At 38.8% G+C, this 18,879-nt stretch overlaps 1 long non-coding RNA gene and 2 pseudogenes across 2 annotated transcripts; all 3 read left to right on the top strand.

Moving 5' to 3' along the window:
* The first annotated feature begins 493 nt into the window (after positions 1 to 493).
* Positions 494 to 1,190, top strand: LOC147924401 (uncharacterized; annotated as a pseudogene).
* A 13,621-nt stretch (positions 1,191 to 14,811) lies between these two features.
* Positions 14,812 to 15,808, top strand: LOC147924400 (uncharacterized; annotated as a pseudogene). Its single transcript, XR_015585646.1, has 2 exons — positions 14,812 to 15,454; positions 15,557 to 15,808. The product of XR_015585646.1 is annotated as an uncharacterized LOC147924400 (transcript).
* A 6-nt stretch (positions 15,809 to 15,814) lies between these two features.
* LOC147924399 (uncharacterized) lies at positions 15,815 to 16,886 on the top strand. Its single transcript, XR_015585647.1, has 2 exons — positions 15,815 to 16,044; positions 16,502 to 16,886. It is a non-coding gene; the product is annotated as an uncharacterized LOC147924399 (long non-coding RNA).
* The last annotated feature ends 1,993 nt before the right edge of the window (positions 16,887 to 18,879 follow it).

Below are 18,879 nucleotides of genomic sequence, written 5' to 3'. Positions count from 1 at the left end.
CAGTTTCTACCTTTGTAAACTCGTATCCTCCTGTTTGGGCAACCAATAATGGAGTTCTCTTTTAATTTTAATATAGTTTCGTTGAAAAAAAAAAAAAAAAACAACAACAATTTTCACAGAGGTAAGTTCTTTATCTTTTGTTCATATCCATTACTTTTTCTTCAATGCATATTAATTCTAATTTCTATTGTTTCAACTGCAACATGCCTCTCGATTTTACTCATCTCTCTCATCTAAATTCTTTAAAAAGAGAATGGAAGATTAGAGTTCTAGCCAGGACATGAAATTTTTATCCAAAATATAAACCTGGAGTTATTCTGGGTATTGAAACAATTCTCGTGGACGCAAAGTTTAGTGTGCTTAGTTATATGAATTTCATATTACATTATAGTCTTTTCAAAACACAATCGAATAACCAATAAAAATTTTCATAAGATTTTTTTTTCTGGACAAGGGGATCGAATTCAAGCATAAGTGAAAAACACTATAGTTAGAAAATTCAAAAAGGAATTGCTGGAAGGAAGGTTTTGTGATATTATGAATTTTGAAGTTCGTGATAATCTTGGTGACTACAGGGGAACTGTACATCCTTACAAAAATTTCATGTTTACGACATAGGTGAAGCCGTATGATCAGATCCCAGGTATATCTCACTTCAACTGTTATCCTTTCTCAGAGAATTCAACTCAATCTATTGTGGATGACGTATTTTCGGTATGTTTTTTTTTCCTATTGTACATGTCACTTTACTCTTAAATAGATTACCAAATAGATTATTGTTTTCAAGTGGAGCTCAATCTTTCTCAGTAAAGTTTACCCTTTATGTTTATTTATTTAAGCATTCTGATTTTCATTATGTTATAGTTTGCTTCTATTTCCATTTTTTTCCCATATATTATTGGAGAAACTGTTGGTATGAGTCAGATTACTGAAAAAGATTGTTCCTGACAGAAGTCAAAGCTGTTGGATATTCAGCTAAGAGATCTAAGGTTAGTGAAGTTGCTGGAGAGTTTCACACTTCTTCATGTCTCTCTTTATAAACTTTACAACAGATCGCTTTGTTCATTTTCCATAAATTATTTGATGTCTCTTGCAGTGATACTATCATGGAGTGTACTTTATGGGAGAATCACGCTGAAGATGTATATTCTTATGTTACAAAAAAAGTTGTAGGTTCTGGAGTCTCATGACACCTGATTTGAGCAACAAAGTTGAAGTCTTGATTACCTTGATGGCTTTTTTTGTCTATAGCCTTTTCTTTATCTTTCTTTCAGAACATATAAAACATGGATTTTTATAAAGCAGGTTTGACAATGAGATACAGTACAGAAGTTTTTCTTTTTATGAACAACCGATACGGTACAAAAGTTAAGCATTAGAAAGAAGGCAAATTAGAAAAACAAGAAAGCTAAATGAAGAAGCATTAAAGAAAGTTGCAAGAAGAGCACATAAATAAACTGAAATTTCATGGTCGTGTTGTGAGTCAGGTGATACGACATGGATCTTACGCCAAAGGAAAAGCCTCTCAAGAATGTTAACATGACATGCTCAAGTCTTCTCAACACAACAAAAAGCTCAACATAAGTTATGTGTGGTCAACCGTTCATGTCTTGAAAACTTATATATTCGGATTTTTGTGATTTTCTTTCCAGAGCTTTTTAAACTATAATCATATCACATCTTTCATGAACTTTCTTTCGTTTATTTAGTTTAATATATTGCACAAACAGTAAAAGAGATCTTGCACCGTATATGTAATATCGCACATATGAATTTTAATACAAATACTGAATCCCCGTACGTAATACGGGTAGAATACTAGTATTAAATAATTTGTTATTTTTGAAGAATTTCCCCCTTTTTAAAATAAAGTAATTCTTTTTATTGTTAGCGAGTTTGCTAATGAAATTTGATAAATTTTGCACGCTGGCTTTTATTTTTTGAACTAATACATAGATTAATTTAAATTTCCAAAATAATAATCAAAGCAATTAATCATATACCATCAGTGGTTATAAATTCTGTTTATATAGGCAAGATTTGTTCTTATCATGCATGTAGACAATACATAAAAGCAGAGATACTATAAGAAGATATCCTACTATATTAATTGGGAAGTACAAATATAAAACTACATTCAATTGTCATTAGAAATTTTTAATTAAGCTTAATTAATTAATTAAATAAATATAATTAATTTTTTTTTTTAAAAACACTCACAGATAAAATATAAAAAAATCTAGAAAAATATATTTTCTCTCTCTAATAAATTATGGACGAAATTACTAAATATTTTTTTAAAAAAATAAATAAACAAATCAGAATTTTAAAAACTAAGATTTTATATCCAAATATACAATATAATTTGTTTTTAATAACTAAATTTCGAAAATTTTGTTAAAATTTCAAAATATGATTCTCCTATCATCTTTATTTTATTTTATTTACAAATTGTTTGGAATTTTTATATAATATTTATGATTAATAAAGTACAGAATTTTTTCTGCATTTGTTGTGATTTGAATTTTTAAAAAACGAAAATATATTAATTAATCTATGAAAAATGTATGTTTTAATTTATACATTGGCGGGATGGTAAAACTAAATTTATATAGATGATAAATTAATAATTTTTATTTGCTCACAATTATAATATTAAAATTACTACTTTATATTTCACAAAATAATGAATCAAATACAAGAAACAAACAATATAAAACTGTAATATAAGTTAATAAAAAAATAGACTAATAGATTTACAGAACGATTAAAAATAAATATTATCTCAAAAAAAATATTTTTAAAAATATGTAACAATAAATTTTATTATTATATTAGAAATTTTTTAAAAAATGTTGACCCGTGCTTAAAGCACGGGGTATCTCCTAGTTATATAATTATTAGTGCTTATATAATTATGTAGACATTGATTATGTCAACTGATTTTTTGTAACAATATATATATATAGCCCGATACCCTTTCATTTTATTACAACATAATTCATACTAACATCTTCCTAGTAAGCGATTCATTTTGATCTATTTTAATAATTTCTACTTCACAGTTTATAACACCATCATAGTAACAACTTATTTCATTTTATGCAAAGGTATATATATAATTTGGTGAGTAATTGAAAAAAAATGTCGGTGAAGGATAGAGCAACAAAGCGAATTCAGATGGAACTCAAGGCCATGAAATCCCGAGACTCTTTGTACAGTATTGGTTAGTAGTTTTTGTTTTCTCTCCCTACATTATATAAATAAATTGTATTCACATTTCTTAATGTAAATAACATGTTTGTAATCACAACCACACTTATACGTAAACTATTAGAATTTTTCTAGGTGTCAACTATAATAATATTGTTTGTTGGTGATATGTATCAATATAGGTTTAGAAGAAACAAAAGGTACAAAAGAAACAAAAGGTACAGAAGAAACAAATGTATTCAAATGGAAGACAACGATTTACGGACCCGAAGGTACTTTCTATGTTGGTGAAACAACCCTTCCCGTTTTTTTTTTTTATACCTTAATTTACTAGTGGTCCCATACCCACTAACATCCTAACAACAATCAATAACCGCGGATAACCAAATAAAACAATTCCATTAATCCATTAAAATTCCAACATAAATAATCCAATAACCAATAACACCAAAATCCAAAACAAGGAAATAACCAAAAGCTAACATCCTACAATGTTCCAATGACTTAATCTAGCAACCTAACAACAGCTAGACCACAATCAATCAAGCCTCTAGAACATCCTCCTCTTCATCGCCTTTGATTCCACGATCACACTTTTCCTTTACCTGCACAACACAAACAACAATTGAGATGCGTAAGTATTATCATAAATACTTAGTGAGACCGTCCTCCCATCTACTAGGTTATACACACAAGCATATGAGACCCTCAAGTTATGCAAGCAAACAAAACACAAGCAATACATCAAACCAGGAAAACAAGTCTCGGTTGAGACTAGTGTCGACCGATGCCACCAGAAAGTGTCGACCGATGCTGAACCAAAAGGTGTCGACCGATGCCACAAGGGTGTCGACCGATGCTGTCACCAACAGTGTCGACCGATGCTCGAATGATGTCGATCGATGCCATATCTGCAGACGTGAACAGCGCGAACACGAACGACGAATCCCGATTCCAAACCATCCCGAATCCGTTCCAAACTCACCCAATTACCTCAGAAATCACTGGGAATCACAAAAGCAACGAACCCAAGCAACAAAACAACACAAACAGCAAGAAAACACACAAACAAGAGAGATCTCATGCTTAGATCAACCATGGTCAAGCACTCACCTCAAGAACATGAAGATTGGATTGAGAAACGTGGAAAACAACAGCTCCAGAAGCTCCCCCTTCGTTTCCAGCAACAACTAACCCTCCTACAGCCTCAGATCTCTCCAAAAACTCCAAGAACAAGCCCAGAAAGTCACAAAAAGCGTTTCTCTCTCTTTTCTCTCTTTCTTTCACTAAGCGGCGACCAAATAACTCCCCAAAAACCCTTAAACTCGTCCTTAGACGCTTATAACACGATTTAGGGATTTAATTAAACCAAACCGAACCAATTCGGCAATTAATCAAACCGGCCGAACCCAGAAATTAGTGGTGTCGATCGATGCCACTAGGGTGTCGATCGACACTCCTTTCAAAATCACAAAATCCGGTTCGTGGATGTTACAATTCTCCCCCACCAATATGGATTCGTCCCCGAATCCCGCAATACCGTCCAACTGCCAAGGACCTCCGTGCCACCGTCAGTACGGCCCGCACGTCCCCAGACCGGACTAAACACCATCAGCCAAGGTTTCCCGTGCCACTGTCGCAACAGCCCGCACACCTCCGACTGACCCTCGAGGTCTCCCTCTAGCCAATATACTCGCATCATAACCACTATTTGCTCACAACTCAGTGCTTCCCCCGTCCGTGGTCGCAACCAACGAATCATGCCGGCTCGCTATCAGGCCAACCGCCTTAAGCTACGGCATTCAGGAAGTCACTCACACACACTCCCCCCGCTCTCGGGTCGCAACCCTCGAGACATACCGGCTCACTGCCGAGCCTCGGCTCACAGCTACGGTATCCAGGGAGCCTCACATATCCCGCTCTTGGGTCGTCACCCTCAAGCGCGCTCTCGGATCATCATCCGAAGCAACATACCACTCCCACTCTCTGGCCACAAAGTCCATCGAGCTATCGGTATCACGTGAGTTGGGCCCGCACGGCCTTGAGCAAAACAAACACTGATGCCAACGAGTATCTCCCGGCTAGATCTACCTCAACATTTCCACAAAACTTTCCCTTTTTAGAAACTTTCTATTTATGGAAACCTTCCTTTTGTGGAAACTTTCTATTTATGGAAACTTTCCAAAAATAGAAACCCGAGCTATTTCTCTTTTCCCATGACAACAACAGTCAAAACATAAAAAAAATACTCATCTTATTAATCTCAAAAAAATGTCATAATCGTTACAATCTCAACGAAATTATATCAGAAAAAGCAAAAATACAACAACCAGAGCCATCAACCCGCATCCCGAGCACCACCTCATCTTGGTACTTACTCGCACAACCAACCACCCCTAAGCGACCAAATATCAAGAGAGATGGGCTGGAATACTCCGTACCCGCTCCAGCCACGGACTACAACTCAGACCCGGCTAGACAAGCTCAAGTCGCGGTCTGCTTCTCAAACCACTTCTTAAACCTTGCCTTCATCCTCGCCTCGGGCTCCCAAGTCTGCTCCTCTACTCCGTCACAGTCCCACAGGACTCTCATCAAAGGAATCTTCTTCTTCCGAAGTTCCTTGACTCTCCTCTCGAGCACCCTCACTGGTCTCGCCTCTAAAGTCATGTTAGGCTGAAGATCCTCAGGAATCTTAGCCAACAACTGATCACCCTCGTGAAGACACTTCCTAAGCATCGACACATGAAATACCTTGTGGAACGCACGCATAACCTCAGGCAACTCCAACCGGTATGCCACTGGTCCCACCCGCTCAACCACTCTGAACGGACCCATGTACCTCGGACTCAACTTAGTCTATGTCAATGACCTGTTCGGACCCCGCAACATGGCCATCTTGAGGTACACTCTATCACCAACCTGAAACTCAAGATCCTTTCTCCTCTTATCAGCATAGCTCTTCTGCCGATCCTGAGCCTCCTTCATGTTCAGCCTCAAAACCCGAATCTTCTCCGAGGTCTCCTGAACAAAATCTGCACCAAATATGCTCCTCTCCCCCACCTGAGTCCAACATAATGGGGTACGACACGGCCTCCCATACAGGGCCTCATAAGGAGCCATCCCAATACTAGCCTGGTAGCTGTTGTTATAAGCAAACTCCACCAAGCTCAAGTGATCTGCCCAATGACCACCCCAATCCAGCACACACATCCTCAATAAATCCTCCAAAATCTGGATCGTCCTCTCTGACTGACCGTCAGTCTGAGGATGATAGGCTGTACTCATATGCACCTTCGTGCCCATCTCCGCCTGAAATGCCTTCCAGAACACCGAGGTGCACTTGGAATCTCTATCAGACACAATACTAGCAGGCACACCGTGCAATCTGACTATCTCCCTCACGTACTTCTTGGCCAAAACCGCTGCTCCATCAGTTTTCTTGATAGCCAGAAAATGCGCAGACTTAGTCAAACGGTCCACAATGACCCAAATAGCATCAAACGTCCTCGACACAGGCAAACCTACCACGAAGTCCATCGTGATCAAATCCCACTTCCACTCTGGAATGGGTAAACTCTGTAATAAACCACCAGGAACCTGATGCTCCGCCTTCACCAGCTGGCAAGTATCACACTTCGCCACCCAGTCAGCTACGTCCTTCTTCATCCCGACCCAGTGATAATACCGCTTGAGGTCACGGTACATCTTGGTCGCTCCTGGATGAATATAAAACTTGCTCGAATGAGCCTCTCTCAGTATCTCCTGCCTCAAATCCTCACCCTTGGGCACACAGATCCGACCATGCACAAGGATAGTACCATTAGCAGAAACCTGATACTCTGCACCCGCAGCCTTAGAGGCATTCACCAGTCCCTCATCGCTCTCCTGAGCTAACCTCACTCTACTCAACAAATCCGCTCTATCAGCTGCCTCCAAACCCAAAGGTTCCTGTAAGATAGCACACAAACTCAATGCACTAATCTCACCTACCAACACCTCCATATCCTGCTCTTGAGCCGAAGCCACCCGCTTCCGACTCAAGGCATCTGCAACCAGATTAGCTTTACCAGGATGGTAAGCTATGTCCAAATCATAATCCGCTACTAACTCCATCCAACGCCTCTGCCTCAAATTCAGCTCAGGCTGAGTAAAAATGTACTTCAGACTCTTGTGATCTGTAAATACCTGTACCTTCCCACCATACAGATAGGATCTCCAAATCTTAAGAGCAAAGATCACTGCTGCCATCTCCAAATCATGAGTAGGATAATTAGCTTCATGCTTCCGCAACTGCCGCGAAGCATAAGCTATAACCTTCCCCTGCTGCATAAGTACACAACCCAACCCCACTCTAGAAGCATCTGTATACACAACATAAGGCTCGTCCTGCTCAGGCAGTGCTAACACCGGCGTGGTAGTCAACATCTGCTTGAGACTTGCAAAACTTGCCTCACACTCTGGTGACCACACAAATGGGACATCCTTCCCTGTAAGCTTAGTCATCGGCTGAGCCATACTCGCGAAACCCCGAACAAACCTCCTGTAGTAACCTGTTAACCCCAGGAAACTCCGAATCTCAGTGGCACTCTGCGGCCTCGGCCACTCCCTGATGGACTGAATCTTCTCTGGATCCACTGAAACTCCCTCAGCTGAAACAATATGACCCAAGAACCCCATCTCACGCTGCCAGAAACTGCACTTACTCAGCTTAGCAAACAACTTCTGCTCCCGCAGCTTCTCCAACACTGCTCTCAAATGTATTGCATGCTCCTCAGGACTCTTAGAATATACCAGGATGTCGTCGATGAAAATGATGACTGACACGTCCAGAAACTCCTGGAACACGCTGTTCATCAATCTCATAAACGCAGCTGGCGCATTTGTCAACCCAAACGGCATCACCACAAACTCATAGTGCCCATATCTCGTCCTGAAGGCTGTCTTCCTCACATCTGCCTCATGTATAGGAATCTGATGATAACCTGAAGCCAAGTCGATCTTGGAGAACCAAGTAGCACCCCTCAACTGATCCAACAACTCATCAATCCTCGGGAGAGGGTACTTGTTCTTCACAGTAACTCGGTTCAAACCCCGATAGTTAATACACAACCGAAAACTCCCATCCTTCTTCTTAACAAACAACACCGGAGCTCCCCACGGTAAACAACTAGGACGGATAAAACCCTTGCCCAACAAATCCTCCAGCTGCTTCTTCAGCTCTGCCATCTCTGCTGGAGCCATCCTGTAAGGAGCCTTGGATAACGGCATCGTCCCCGGTTCCAGCTCAATAGTAAAAGGATCCGACCGAGATGGTGGTAATCCCTGCAATGACTGGAACACATCCTCAAAGTCCTCCACAACCGGAATACCGCTAACCATAGACTTCCCCACTGACTATGGCATAGATATAGTAACCAGATAGGCCTCACGGCCCTTCTCGATCATCTTCCCTGCCTGAACGGCTGAGATCACGAGACTCCCCAAAGTCGGTCTAATACCCTGAAAAACCAACTTCCCTCCTGGACGCTCAAACTCCACTCTACCCCGATAGCAATCCAAATGCACCTTATGCCGATGCAACCAATCCATACCAAGAATAACGTCATACAACTCCACTGGACTGATAAGCAAATCCGCTGGCCACGACTCTCCTGCGATCTGAATATCAACTCCTCCAGCTCGTCCAATAACCCTCAGGAACTTGCCTCCAGTAACTCTGACAACTCCTGAATGCTCTCCAAAATCCCCTCTGATCCCCGCACTCCCGGCACACTCCGGAGTAATGAAGCTAAGAGAAGCTCCAGAATCAAACATAACATGGGACTTAAACCCGCCCACCAACAAGGTCCCTACACAAACCTCATGTGTTGAGAACCTAACACTTGACCACAAACAAAAACAAATATAATCTGAACTATTGAATTGACTAAGTTCGAATCTCAAAAGTTATACCTGTGATCGCTCCTGCACTAGTGCCACCGGGCTACTGAGTCGAGTACACCTGAGTCGTCGGCTCAATCCAACCCACCGGCTGCACACCGTTCTGCACACCCTGCTGCACCCCTGGCTGAGCTCTAGCCTGCAACACTGCTACTGCCCTCTGCTGCAACTTGGGACAACGAGGCTTGATATGCCCCGTCTCTCTGCAGTAGTAACACACCTAAGTATCTGTCCGCGGCTCCGTCACCGCCCGCTGCTCTGTCACTGCCTGCTGCTCAACTCTCTGTGGACAGCTAGTCACCTTGTGGTCCCTGCTACCACACCCAAAGCATTTCGCACCCCCGTGCCTCGATCTCTGCATAACATCAAACTTCCTCTTCTGCCCCTGCGCAGGCTTGCCGCCCTAGCTAGGAACAGAAAGCGGCTGAGACAGCTGTGGCTGCACCGAAGAACTGACCACAACCACCTGTGACCTCAAGTCATCCTCTATCCCAGCTGCAACCTCAACCAACTCTGCTCTCGTAGCATAGCTCCTCACTCTGCACCGAGTCCTCAAATCATCCCGCAGAGCCAACAAAAACCTCCGCACCTGAGCCGCCTCTGGCTCCCATGCCCTGCCTGCATACCCCACAAGCCGACTGAACTCTGCATCCAGCTCCCGCACTGTACGGTCCCCCTGAGTCAAACCCAAGAACCGTGCCTCCATACGATCAAGAGCCTCCTGAGGAAAATACTTGGAGTTAAACTCCCCCACAAAATCTCCCCAAGACATACCCCGCTGCACTCTCCGTGCTGTCACCGACCTCCACCACACACGAGCATCTCCTGACAAGTAAAACACTGCCAGATCCACCCTGTACCGGTCGGGACACCTAAGCGAAAGGAAAATATCCTCCATCCACTCTCTCCACTCATCCGCTACACTCGGATCGGTACTTCCTGAGAAATACCCTGCTCCCACATGCCGCAGCTGCTCCATCATCCGCACATACTGAGCATCCACTACCTCGGCCCCCGGCTGTACACCTGCCTGCAAACCCGCCACAGGCTGCACCGCTGGAACCTGCCCACCACCCACTGGCGGCACTACCGGATCCTGCCCACCAACCACTGGCGGCACTACTGGATCCTGCCCACCAACCATTGGCGGCACAACTGCTGGAAGTCGCTGCAAAACCTGAGCTAGCAAGTCCATCAAGACATCCTCCCTGCCTGGAGCACCTCCCGCTGCAACCCCCACACCCGCTGGAACCCCGACCCCGACCACGACCACGCCCACGACCACGACCGCGACCAACAGCACCCTCACCCCTAACCATCTGTATCATCCAAGAACAGAAGGCTAAGCAAACAATAGATCCAATACACAAAAACACAACTTACCGTGGAATCACAAAACAGGCTCGAAGAGGATGTTCTAGGACTTCATGCCACACTCAATTGACCGACTCACACAATCAATCATAGCATGGAATCCTAAACATCAACAGCAAAAGCGCAATGAACCCTAGACCTAGAACCGTAAGGGCTCTGATACCAAAATGAAACAACCCTTCCCATTTTTTTTTTTTTTACACCTTAATTTACTAGTGGTCCCATACCCACTAACATCCTAACAACAATCAATAACCGCGGATAACCAAATAAAACAATTCTATTAATCCATTAAAATTCCAACATAAATAATCCAATAACCAATAACACCAAAATCCAAAACAAGGAAATAACCAAAAGCTAACATCCTACAATGTTCCAATGACTTAATCTAGCAACCTAACAACAGCTAGACCACAATCAATCAAGCCTCTAGAACATCCTCCTCTTCGTCGCCTTTGATTCCACGATCACACTTTTCCTTTACCTGCACATCACAAACAACAATTGAGATGCGTAAGTATTATCATAAATACTTAGTGAGGCCGTCCTCCCATCTACTAGGTTATACACACAAGCATATGAGACCCTCAAGTTATGCAAGCAAACAAAACACAAGCAATACATCAAACCAGGAAAACAAGTCTCGGTTGAGACTAGTGTCGACCGATGCCACCAGAAAGTGTCGACCGATGCTGAACCAAAAGGTGTCGACCAATGCCACAAGGGTGTCGACCGATGCTGTCACCAACAGTGTCGACCGATGCTCGAATGATGTCGATCGATGCCATATCTGCAGACGCGAACTGCGCGAACACAAACGACGAATCCCGATTCCAAACCATCCCGAATCTGTTCCAAACTCACCCAATTACCTCAGAAATCACTGGGAATCACAAAAGCAACGAACCCAAGCAACAAAACAACACAAACAGCAAGAAAACACACAAACAAGAGAGATCTCATGCTTAGATCAACCATGGTCAAGCACTCACCTCAAGAACAGGAATATTGGATTGAGAAACGTGGAAAACAACACCTCCAGATGCTCCCCCTTCGTTTCCAGCAACAACTAACCCTCCTACAGCCTCAGATCTCTCCAAAAACTCCAAGAACAAGCCCAGAAAGTCACAAAAACGTTTCTCTCTCTTTTCTCTCTTTCTTTCACTAAGCGGCGACCAAATAACTCCCCAAAAACCCTTAAACTCGTCCTTAGACGCTTATAACACGATTTAGGGATTTAATTGAACCAAACCGAACCAATTCGGCAATTAATCAAACCGGCCGAACCCAGAAATTAGTGGTGTCGATCGATGCCACTAGGGTGTCGATCGACACTCCTTTCAAAATCACAAAATCCGGTCCGCGGATATTACAGTTGGTGGCATTTTTCAGATCCGCATTGAGTTTCCTAATGACTATCCTTTTAAACCACCCAAGGTAGGTTATATATTTATAAATATATTGTATTTTGATAGAGATTAACTTTCGTTTTTTAACTACAAAAGTAAATATTTTTTTTTTTTTTTTCTTATATAGTTTACTTTCGAAACACGGATTTACCATCCAAATATCAATTCCAATGGATCGATTTGTCTTGACATTCTTAAAGACAAGTGGACTCCTTCTGTCACCGTTGAAAAGGTTCAAAAACTCTACTCAAATATTTTGTTTTTATATTGTTCACTTTGTGCTTTCTCATTATGTTTCATTGTCTTTCATCATTAAGTATTAATTTTGTTAATATATATACAACAGGTGCTCCTATCCATAACTTCACTATTGGCGGCCCCAAACCCAGATGATCCTCTTGTACCTGAGATTGGGAAGCAGTTTAAGAATGATAGATTCAAATTTGATCAGACAGCCCGAAAATGGACTGAACAACATGCTTATAAATAAGAACTTATATATATATAGTTGTTTTCGTCATATATCTCCTATTTATTAGCCATCAAAACTGTTTTCCTTTAATATGTTATTGTGTACTTCTCATATATCATAAATAAAAGTCATATTCTTCGTTTAGATTTTTAGTTCTCCTCAAAGTGAATATAAAATATTTGAATCGAAACAAGAATACTCATGCAAACAAACTCGAAGCTTGATTAAAACTTAAATAGTTGTTTTATTATTTCATATCTTAATTATTAACCATCAACTGATTCCTATCATATTTATCCGTTTCGATTTTTGTGACATTCTCTGTTTAGATTTTTGTTCTCTACAAAATAGTTGAATCGAAAAATGAATACTGGATCATAGCAAAACATTGAATCAGTATAATCGGTTCGATGAGTACTTAATTCTTTCCGTCTAAATTAAGTAATGTTTTATATTTTTGTGTTTGTTTCACAGAAAAAAAAATACTTGAGAAACAAGAAATGTTATAAGAGATAGTTTCTTATATACTATGTGTAAAAAAAACATAATTTCGAAGTAGGGAGAATTGTAAGACGTATCAAACAATTACTATAAGTTTATTTTTTTTGTTAAATCCAAGGAAAAACGATTTGTATCCCATAGGAAATTTCATATAGCACCACAACTCCACAGAATTCAAACCTCGATCTTTGTCCACACAAATCAGAAGTTCTAGTACAGTATCCCCTAATATAAAAGTTCAAAACTTCAGAACACACAAACGTTAGATTTATTGGTTTATGACTTAAACCGATACTAAACCACCAACACTAAACCATAGTCAGCTCTCTGGTCAGATTCCATTGGGAGTAGCAAACTCTTCAGAGCTAACTAACTTGCAACTCGCCAAAAACAACTTCACTGGTTTCTTGCCTGAAAACATTTGCAAAGGTGGGAAGCTTCAGAAACTCTCATTAGATGATAATCACTTCGAAGGTCCTATCCCGAAAAACTTGAGAGATTGCAAGAGCTTTTGGGGTTTATCCAGATCTTAATTTCATTGATATAAGCTAGGAGAAGAGTCGAAAGCTAGGTGCCTTGATCATGTCAAACAACAACATCATAGGTGTTATCCCACCAGAGACTTGGAACATGACACAACTAGTTGAGTTGGATCTGTCTACCAACAACCTCACTGGTGAGCTTCCAGAAGCAATTCAAAATCTCACAAGTTTGTCAAAGCTACTACTTAATGGGAATCAGTTATCTCGAAGAGTTCCTACATTTTTAAATTTCTTGACCAAGCTCAAGTCTCTAGACTTATCTTCAAAGATGTTCAATTCTCAGATCCCACAAACCTTTGACTCTTTTACTAACCTCCATCAGTTGACCCTAAGCATAAACAAATTTGATGGACGCATCCGCATACTAAAAAAGTTGACTCAGTTAACTTATCTTGATCTCAGCTACAACCAGCTCGATGGGGAAATCCCATCACAACTCAGCTACTTGCAGAGCCTCAACAAGCTCGACCTCTCACACAACAATCTCTCAAGTATCATTCCAAGTTTTCAGGTCATGAAACCGCTGACATACATCGATATATCAAACAATCAACTCGAGGGTCTGCTTCCAAACAATCTAGCGTTTCGAAACGCAACCGCAAATTCATTGGAGGGAAACAGAGGCTTATAAATCGTGCCCTATCACTTCCCAAGGGAAGAATGGTTTCCTAGGGAAGAATGGTTTCCTTGTGTTTTATTATTGATGTTGTGTCGTTAGTGTTTTATTATATGATCATCTGTTTTCATTATGGTGCTGATGTTGTAGATCGAGCTTGTTCTTTCATGGATCGGATCAGTCCCCAGTGATCTCGTTTCTTTGTTGGATCTAGACCAATCTTTTGTTTTTGCAATGATTTGATATTTTTTTGTTCAGATCAGTCAGTATTCAACTTTTTGATTGGGTATGATCATGTTGATACTGACAATGCTAACGTTCACACGACATCTTGATTGGTTGCTTTGATTCTCAAACTCACAGATCAGTCAGTAACTAGTTACTAAGCTTGATTAAAACTTATATAGTTGTTTTCTTATTTCATATCCTAATTCTTAACCATCAACTGCCTCCTATCATATTTATCCGTTACGATTTTTATGACATTCTCCGTTAAGATTTTTGGTCTCTATAAAATCTATATATATATAAAGTTACATTTTACTCACTTCTGGTGCTGCCACGTCAGCAACCTCTGATTTAATTTTTAGGGCTTATTCTTAAAAACTTACCCATTAAACAGTTAATAACACTTACCCATTAACACTTAAAAGCCCAGATCAAATCCAAATTTGTTAGAACACTTGAAAGCCCAGATCAAACCCAAATTTGTTAGATGCCCTAACAACAACCGTATCTCCTACTCGCCGTCTTCGTATATGCGACTCTCAGACATTCGTTTCCTGCTTCATTCTATCTTCCTCGCGTTTCACATTCTCGAGTTGCAATGGTTAGAAATGAAATAAATATTATTTCGCACTCCTCGACACCCTTAGCCTGCCCTCTCTTCAATTTCCATTGTAACGGGTCTGTGTTAAACGGAAATTTGTGTTGTTCAAAGCTCTCTCATCTAATGCTTAGCCCACTACTCATTACTTCAATTGAGGTAAGTCGAAGTCTTATATAGAGATGAAGCTAATCCTTCACCAACCACCACCGTCGTCTTCCTTGCCGGTTGTTACCTTATGCTCCGAATCGTGTGGTGTTGTCTTCCTCCTCCGTTGTGATTAGCTGTCTCAGCGGTGGTGGAGTTTCCTCCAATGAATCGTTTGTATCTACTCGCCGGTCTAAGTTGGATTGTGGTTTCACTGTGATTGCGAATTTGGTGAATCGGATCCAGCTGCTTGATATGTCTGTTAAGGCTTATCCGATTCAGCTAAGGATTCCATGAAACAGACGATTTTTCTTCTATGCTTGGACTCCTTCCTTCCGATCAATTTTCCATTTTCGTTACCATCTCCGAGCAGCCTCTCTATCATCTCCTTATCTCTCCCATCATCACCGAGTATATATTTTGAATCTATCTCTCTCTCTGTCTGATGACAATTTTGTTAATTTCTGGAACACTGTGGATTTAGGGATTTTGGTTTCTTTGTGGTTTTATTAGGTATACGTTGTGGAATGCGGAGTATCGTGTATCACTGAGGCAGAATTTTTATTTACCGGTTGATCCTAGAAAGGAGGAGGATCAGTCTTTCGAAGACGATGTTAGATTTGGTTCTAAGAAGGGAGTGGGTGAGGATTTAGGGAATTTGTTGAAGAATTAGAGAGACTGAGTCCTCAGGTGTTTCGAGACTTGTCACCTGAAGCGTTGAGTTATATTCTGCATTTGCAGTCTGAGTTATCTACCATGAAAGAGGTAATTGTCAAAGCTGATTATTTACAACAGAGCTTCCTGGTCTTTATACAAAAGCTTTATTTGTATAGATATGTAGTAACTGCTCTCATGATAAGCTATTATAGATTAGTGAATAGACAAGAGAAAGACTATTTCTGTTAGGTTACTGATAAAGTTTTATTCTTTTTGTTGATGGTTGATCTCTTCTTCGCCACTTCCCATCTGCAATTCCTTCCTCTACTCATCAGTTTATCTGGGTATGTTCTCTAATTCTCTAAAACCATATATTTCGATTTCATTGGTTTGGCTTTGGATCTTTGAAAGGGTTTTTGTGTTATTTGTTTTGAAGTTATCATCATGTTCATCCATTGAACTTTGTCAGCTCCGTTGCTTGACAACTGCTCGAGTCGTTGTTTTTTAGCGGCTCCTTTTGTGGGTTTATGTTATCAGCTGGATTTGTGGTAGTTACAGAGATAAGCTTAGAGATGGGTCATGCATTGTTTAGTTTTGATTCGATTCTTTAGTTTTAACCGGAAATGTTAAGTTCCGATCTGATACATGGTGTTGTTTTAAAATATTGAGTTCTGCTTCTTCTTTTCTTTGTTTTTTTTAAAACGATAATGCCATCTCCTTCTTCTTTCGAAGCACTAATTTATTGTTTACATGTTTGCTTTTGGAATGTATTAATGGATTTTTTGTGTATTGGTGAAAAAGGTGAGACCTTTCTTGGTTTGTTTTGGAGCAAATTGATCACGCCCTTAAAGCGTTGAATAATAACTTAAATTGATACTGATGCTTGCTGGAAAAACATCAACACTGGACTCCATGGGATCGGGAACATGAGGAAAGAAGAATACTTAAGAGTCTGGGCCATGATGCCCCATACATGTGTAACTTAAATGATATTGACAACACATGCGAGAAGTGCTACCACTACAAGCTTATGGTCAAGTTCGTTTACATGATCTAAGAAAGAAAACAGATAATATATAACCATCTCATTGTTATCAAATCTATTTTATTTTCAGTTGTTTTATTTCTCAAAATCATGTATAACCTCCAGTTATATGAATTCCAATATCAATGTTTGTTCTATTAACAGTTTATTACGAACTTACTTTTTAAAATAAGTATAAAAATAACAAGGTCGTAAGCTAGAAAATGGATCAAACTCCTTCAAATGTGTTGTCCAAACAAATTTTTGAGTCCAAATAACTTTTAAAATAAATTAATAAGATAATTAACGGTGTATGACACGCACAACAGTACCTAATTCAAAATAAACCTAATTCAAAATAAATACTTATATTCAATCTATAACAATAAAGTGAGGTTAAATTTATCCCGTAATTTAGAAGATTTTTATATATAACCCGTAAAATAATTAGATCCGTAAAAGTTACAAGATGGTATACCACAGCTTAAATTGTATTATAAATAATTTATTTAATTAGATTTAGCCTGCAATAAGAAAATAATTACATTTTTAAATTGAATTAATAGCCCCAAATAAATAAAAATTCTACATACCAAACAGTATAGTTATTATCAAATATTAGAGTTTTAAAGGAAATTATAAATATATTGTATCTATATGTATATATATATAAATTTAAAATATGTTATTAAGTGTGATAAATTTCTAAATATATAAATTGTTTTAGGAAATTTTAACCAAAAATTGGTAGAGATATATTAGGAAATTGTTTTTTGTCTTTTGTGCAATTTTTAAGGAATTAATTTTGTAAATAAGTATAATTCAATGGTTAGAAAACAAAATGTACTTTGTAAATGTAGATTAGATAATTCAACAAAATTATACAGCATAGTGTTTTATTAACTTCCATTTAAATACTTTTCACTTGGGAAAAAAATTATGGGTTTTTTAGCAGCCAAACTAGAATTCTTAAAATAAACTTCTGGTTAGATTAAGTTAATATAATTACAGTTTCACTTTACCAAATTGTAAAACTTATGGAAAAAGAAATAAATAAATGATTTTAGAAATGTAAAACAGTATTTTCACAATTCTCTTATTAGTTACTTCTAAAGTTTTATACAGATTATTATGAACCAAATTCACAATAAAATTAATTGATTTGACTAATTACTATTTTATAACTTATGTTCCATTTAAATCAAATTCAGTTATTGTACAAGTTGTTGATTTAGTAGTAGTTGTTGTTGTTCCAACAGCTCCAGGTGGAACTGTTGCGGCTGAAAAGAAGGTGTTTGTTATTGTTGTTCTTGCAGTTGTCGAGAAGAAGGAATTGGTATTCTACTACTCCTCAAACATCAATTGCAGTTTATGAAACATTTGTTGAGGCGCTTCTTGCTAAACAAACATAATTTAAAGATCTACACAAAGCATTCCATAAACAAAAGTTAAAAAAAAAAATATGAAACAAAAAAACCAGAAACGACACAAACGAGAACAGCAATCCGCGCGGACACCCACCTATAAATTATAAATACACCAACTCTCACTCCCTCACTCACTTACTATGTATAATTATAACAAACATTGCTCCAACGAAATCATTAGAATATCATGGTCTCTATAACATTGTGTAGTGCCCATGTTTTCATTGATTGTTATAGTAACAACTATATTATGTACTGAAATGATATATATTTAACAAATCAATTAGAAAATTTCTAAAATAAAATAAACAATTAAGATATATATATATAAATCCAACCCTTATCCCAACCGTTAGAAATTGCATTTAAAACCATATCCAAATAACACAATCACTAAACCATTCACAAACAATCCTCCAACAATTAATTAAATGTCAAACCAAAATAAACTTACGACAGATTACAACAACGCATCGGATAATGCAATAAACAATCCGAAAAACATATGAAAAATATTAAAATATGCAGCATTAACGTCTACAGCCACACATCAACTTATACTATACAAACAAAAATGTTCAAATAAGACTAAACATAGACACAACCGATTTTTGTAAACAAACCCAATCTCAGAGAAATTTAAAACCAAACTATTCAATAGATTATACTTAATCCAAAAAAAAGCATTTAAAACTGAAAACACTGATAAATAACAAACAAACCAAACC

The sequence above is a fragment of the Camelina sativa genome, chromosome 17 (genome assembly GCF_030686135.1).
Source record: "Camelina sativa cultivar CO46 ecotype springtype chromosome 17, ASM3068613v1".
Lineage (NCBI taxonomy): Eukaryota > Viridiplantae > Streptophyta > Magnoliopsida > Brassicales > Brassicaceae > Camelina > Camelina sativa.
The sequence above is the reverse complement of the archived record's forward strand: the minus strand, read 5'-3'. Positions and strand labels throughout refer to the sequence as shown.